The sequence below is a fragment of the Lampetra fluviatilis genome, chromosome 6 (genome assembly GCF_964198595.1).
Source record: "Lampetra fluviatilis chromosome 6, kcLamFluv1.1, whole genome shotgun sequence".
Lineage (NCBI taxonomy): Eukaryota > Metazoa > Chordata > Hyperoartia > Petromyzontiformes > Petromyzontidae > Lampetra > Lampetra fluviatilis.
This window is the reverse complement of record NC_136280.1, coordinates 3,914,604-3,920,745: the sequence shown is the minus strand read 5'-3', so window position 1 is coordinate 3,920,745 and position 6,142 is coordinate 3,914,604.

Genomic DNA, 6,142 nt, shown 5'->3' with positions numbered 1-6,142 from the left:
CCTACACAGCTGTATACCTTGTTTGTAGTCAGTCATCCTCTTAGACTGCACAGTCTAAGCCGAGCAGTTGTTACCAACCCCACCCTGACAAGAGGACCACCTGGGTCTTATCCCTGTCCATTCCCCCCCAAACGCTCCTCTGCCTTCTATTCTTCTCTCATATGCATTCATAGCAGCAGATTAAAGATGTAATTTTAGATTTGTTAATCACTCAATTGTCTTTTCAGACGCAGAGTGGATCTCGTCCGTTCCTCCTTTAAAGGAGTAAAGAAGGCAGATGTTTACAATGTGGTCGATCGTTTGGGATTCGTGCATCAGGTGGCTGCATCGGCCATGCCCGGTCCTGATTCAGTTAATGGTCGAGCATTGGCGCCGTGGAAGGTTGAAACCGGGAGGTTCCACGGTAGGGTTCTGTATGAGACGTTTACTTTTGACGTCGGCCGCAGTTCAGACTTGCTTCCATCTCTCGCCTTCATTTTTATCTGTGGCGTGGAGTGAGGCTGCTGTGATCCAGAAGGGGTGGCGTGATTTTAGGCGAACAGGCGGCACTGGGTTCACGTCCCTATGAATCGGAAGGTGCGGGGATTAACGAGAATTTACTTGGTACTCCCGGACGGCTGCTGTTTCACGACGGATTTGCGGCGGAGCGATGTGGGGCGAGCACTGGGACCCACTGGTTCGGCGTCGACTTCAGTGTACCTGAGATGACACGCATTGCGATGTTGAGGTGTGTGTTGATAACCCGAGTGTGAGCGCTGCGTCCACACACAGGTGAGCGATCCTCTCCCGTCGAATACACGAGGGCGAGTGTGGCGGTCCGTAGTGTTTGCGCATCACAGCCAAAACTAGCTCTCTCTCTTCCCCTATTCTAATGTAGGGTATGGCCCACGTGTTCAGGAGATAAATGCCAATGTCGAGGTCTGCGAGTCATGACGGGAGGGCTTCAGGTGAAAGTTCGTGTCGCTTTGCTATTCCTCCTTCGTTGAAGGAGCGCGGAGTATAGTGGTTTATATTTTGGGTTGTATGGCCGCAATCACACTGATTTGTCTTTAATGGTACCTCCTTGTGTCCATGTGAAACTCTACTTATCTGTGTTTCTATGGGTCTCTTATATGGGCCATAGTTTGGGTCGCAGGGCCAAAACCGCACGACTTTATTGGCTCGTGTTTAATGTTCCACTTACGAAGGAGATGTGCAACATCGGCCTATTCACGTTCCGATGCAGGTACACCATGTCCTACTTCACTGAACAACACAGCAGCCATGGGAATACCCCCCCCCCAAGCCACCCCGATTTATAAATGTGAAAATGTTCTCTTTTTAAAATGTTGCAACTGGCCGGTTACGTAGCATTTCGATGTTGCTGCAGTTAAAACCCTGTTGACCTCCCTCCCCCCCAGCCCACCTATTCACTTTCCAGATTTGAAGCTTTCGTGACTGCAAGGATTCATACTCTTAGGTTTTTTCGGTAAAGTCACGTAGGTAAAAAAAAATATTCTATTATTTTTCTTTTTATTATTTATTTTTACCTACGTGACTTCACTTTCCCCCACGTATGTAAAAATAAATAATACAAATAAAAATAATGGAATTTTTTTTACGTGACTTCACTTTCCCCCACGTTATTCCTGGGCCCCTGCATCACTCTCTCCATGCCAAGTGCTGCCCCCTATCGGCTTGCGGAGCGCAAATGGCTGTACGTCGATGTATATACGTATGCGTGTTGAACTTCTTTCGCACCGTACGTAGCCAACCGTGATAATCGGAAAGCGCGGGTCGTTTAACAACAAAGTAACACACAAAAGAGCATCCGTGGATTTTACATGGGGATTTAAAGTTTATGGTGCTTAGTTCACTTGCTAAATCCAATGTTTGTACCTCTAATTGGCTTATTTTACGGCTCGCTACACTTAAACTCGATACCTCTTGATAGAATCGCATGGCAAATCGCATGGCAAATCGATGCACTCGAATGTTCACGTTTGTTTCTTTTGCCTGTGCACACTCGTCCTTGTGTTGGCGTAGCGCATCGCTTTCACGAGCACCGGGTGCTTTGTCCGCTGCTCAGTAAACACGCAAACGTTGGGCCACCGTCGTGCCAACGTCGTGCCAACGTTTGCAAGTTGGAACCGATGGCCCAATATTTTGCCGAACTTTCCAAGTTGACCACACTGGACTTGCAATCCAGAGGTCACCGGTTCCATCTCATGGCGCGGCACTTGAAGCAATGGCATAGCTGTCAGCCCTTATACTGGTAGGAACCACCTGGTTCCACCAGCCCACAGGGGATTATTGCGTCCATCCGTCCGCCGTGCATCCAAAAATGGGAGGGGTGGGGCTGGGTGGAGAGGGGAGGGTGGGGAGGGGCTGGGTGGGGAGGGTGGGGAGGGGCTGGGTGGGAGGGGTGGGGCTGGGTGGGGAGGGGCTGGGTGGGGAGGGTGGGGAGGGGCTGGGTGGGGAGGGTGGGGAGGGGCTGGGTGGGAGGGGTGGGGCTGGGTGGGGAGGGGCTGGTCACCCCATGGGGACCTTATAAAACTCAACGTTTAACCTACTCACGCCGGCTTGTGCCCGCCCTCACAGTCGGGCATATTTGCGGAATACACCACGCCGCCGTTGACCCTGGCCATTGACCGAGCAACCCAACGTTCCTACCAGCTCCCTCCGCAGGAGGAATGTGTTTGTTTTCTTCCTGCAGTCACGAAAGCTTCAAATCAGGGTAGCCTTATTTGGGCATGACACATTCAGTTATCATTCATTGTATCGTCATTTATCGCTTGAAGTCACGCAAGCCCTTTGAGGAACCAATGCGCTTAACCTTAAACAATGCGACTTCAACCCCGATGAAGCTTGCAGAGCTGAATTGAGTTCAAAAGACCCAACGCAGAATATCTCTGGGTTTGATCTTTCCGCGAAGCTCATGGTCCATCCTAAATCGAATCCACTGCCACAAATAATGGCATTAGATGCGGATACACCTGAAGCACAAATGGAGAATCAAGAACTCTGCAGTAGTGTGCGACTGTGGCCATCCAGAACCAGACTGCCTTGAACACCTTGAACGTAAAATCGTAGTTGCTGTCTCTGGCATCTACATCAGCCGTACGAAATAAGATCATGTGTCGCTCCGTATTCATAGGGGCCCGTTTCATGGTTTGATCCTAGTCCTCCGTCAATAGGTGCGTGCCCTAAAGTGTGCTCGACTCCCACGTGTTTTTATCTTCATCGTTTAGCGAACTTATCACATTATTGTACAGGGAAATAGAGTTTCCAGGTCCATACAACCGTATGGACCTGAGAAAACAACAACTTTGTGTTTCTCCCTTGTGATGGGACTTTGTAGGATGAACGTTGAGCTTGCCCCACTTTGCACCCTTGTTACGTTCTTGCGTAAGTCCTTTCACCCATTCTCACATTTGCAATTAAGGGGAAATTATTATTATTAACAAGGTTTGGCTGATAGGCTCCTTAGCACTACGGAATTTCTGCCCGCTAACCAGCCTCGCTGTGACAACCGGTCCCGGGGTTGTTCTCGTTATAAACTCAACGTTGCTGAATGTGTCAATGTGTTGTTACACCCCCACAAAACATTTACCTTTGTCGAATTCCTCCAGTTTTAATGTTATTATTCTAATAACGTCACTCACATATCGTATGGAGGTAAAACCCCTCGGACCTGGCACGTGGCGCTTTTGTTGTGACCACGTGGCCAGCCGCGCGTCACTGGCACCGCGCCCCCCCGTACAGTAGACATACTGTACGCAATATTTATATACACTGTATGCAGTAAATACTATATTTATATACTGTATTAATACATACCGTACGTAGTATATATAGTGCACAATATACATTGTGTACAGTATACACATGCTGTGTACAGTATACACATGTTGTGTACAGTATACACATGCTGTGTACAGTGTGCGTGTGCTGCGTACAGTACGTACTGTGTACTCTGCGCAGCAATATGCATAGTGTACAATGTTTGCACTGTGCGTGTACACTGTATACATACTGTAACACTATATGCAGTATATATATACTGTCTACATTACCTCTATACTGTATATATACTGTGCACAGTGTGCGCACTGTACACAAAGTACGTACAGTGTACAGAGTATACCCCGTGATATGTACACGGGTGGCTACGTACGGTGCGAAAGAAGTTTCAACGTACAATAAATAAAAAAACATTCATTATTACTTATAGGTCATTAACAGCACATTTAGTGGGTTGTTCGACCATACCTCTACGTTACACTCGCTGCTGTTACATCAGTAACTAATTGCCACGTTGTGTTTACGTTACGCCACCTAAACTTTACTAATTGGCTGTGTCGGGTAGTGGCGGGTTTCACGACACATTTATATATTTACGCGATGTATCCCAATTTTTTTTTTTAAACCTCACTTGATACAGTAAATTTAGCTGTCCCACCTGAAGACGGAGACTTGTGTTGCCTCCGAAACGTCGTGATTTAATTTAGTTATTTTTTAGTTTTTGTAAGTTATTTTTCATTCATTTTTCATTTAAATTTAGTAAGTTTTCATTTATTTTTCATTTTAATTTAGTTATTTTTCAGTTTTTCAGTTATTTTTTAATTTATGTTTAATTTATTTTTCATTTTCATTAAGTAATTTTTCATTTATTAGTATTATATTTTATTATTCTTTTTATATATTTTTTTACGTGACTTTACCGAAACAACCTAAGAATATGCCAACCACTGCTCCCCCCCACAAACACTCACAATTGTACACAGACATTGCTCTTACAAAGGTTTCCCCCCTATCCTTAAGTGACCACACGTGCCGGTCATACAGCAAGTCCACCTCCACGTGTCTTTCTCTCTGTGTTGTTTGTACACAGAGACACGTGGGGCTGGACTCTCATTGCCCCCATTAATCATGAAGCAGCAACAACAACAACAGCAGATTGTGCTTGTGTGTGTGTCCACTAAACTTAGAGCCTTCTTTAATGTTATTCGTACACGAAGGCTCTCAATTTAGTGGACACACACAGTGGTTCATGTTACTGAATCGGCGTGCAAAGTGATGCCAGTGGTGTAACCACATTGACCACAAGACAACAACAACATCAACAACAAACACGATGATGATGATGATGGCACGAATAAAATATTATTGATCCCTCCCACTCGCCCACGATGTTGATGATGAAGATGTTGACATTAAATGTTGTTGATGGTTGTGGTGGTGGTGATAAAAAACTAAAAATCTCACCCAACCAGTTATGATGATACATACAGTACAGTGCAGACGTGTGAACACATGGCACGTGTAGCTAACGTCTTGTTCGTAGTTAAATTGTTTGATTTGGACGATGTTTGGTTGGTGGTGGTTGTTGGTGATGATAATGAAACGAAAAATCGAACGCTGTCGTGATAATCGATACACGATGGGTGATGAACCACCCAGCCGACTATTCCGCTACGAACCCTGCGACCCGAGTTCGATCCCCCCCCCCCTAGGTCGACTCAGCGCTAAAACGAGTACCTGGGTAGGAGTCGGTGGTTGTCGTCAACGTCGCCCACCGCGGGGAGACAAAGGCGGCCGGGCGCGGTTGTTGACCGCCCCGTAGTCGCTGCTCGAATCGAAGGGCACTTGCCCCCGACAGCCCCACACGGCTACACGGGGGACCTTTGTCTTTACACCCCCCCCCCCGATCCTCCACCCCCCCCCCACCCCCCGATCCTCCACCCCCCCACCCCTCGATCCTCCACCCCCCCACCCCCCGATCACCCCCACCCCCCGATCATCCACCCCCCCCACCCCCGAACCTCCACCCCCCCCCCGATCCTCCACCCCACCCCCCGATCCCCCCTCCCCTCCCCCGATCCCTCATCCCCCGATCCTCCATCCCCCCCACCCCCAATCCCCCATCCCCCCCGATCCCCCACCCCCTCCCTTCCCCCGACCCCCACCACCCCCCACCACTCCCACCCCCTCCCTTCCCCCGACCCCTACCACCCCCACCCCTCCCCCGATCCCCCACCCCCCGACCCCCACCACCCCCCACCACCCCCTCCCCCGACCCCCACCACCCCCACCACCCCCACCCCCTCCCTTCCCCCCACCCCCTCCCCTCCCCCGACCCCCCACCCCCGGGGTCTGCGAG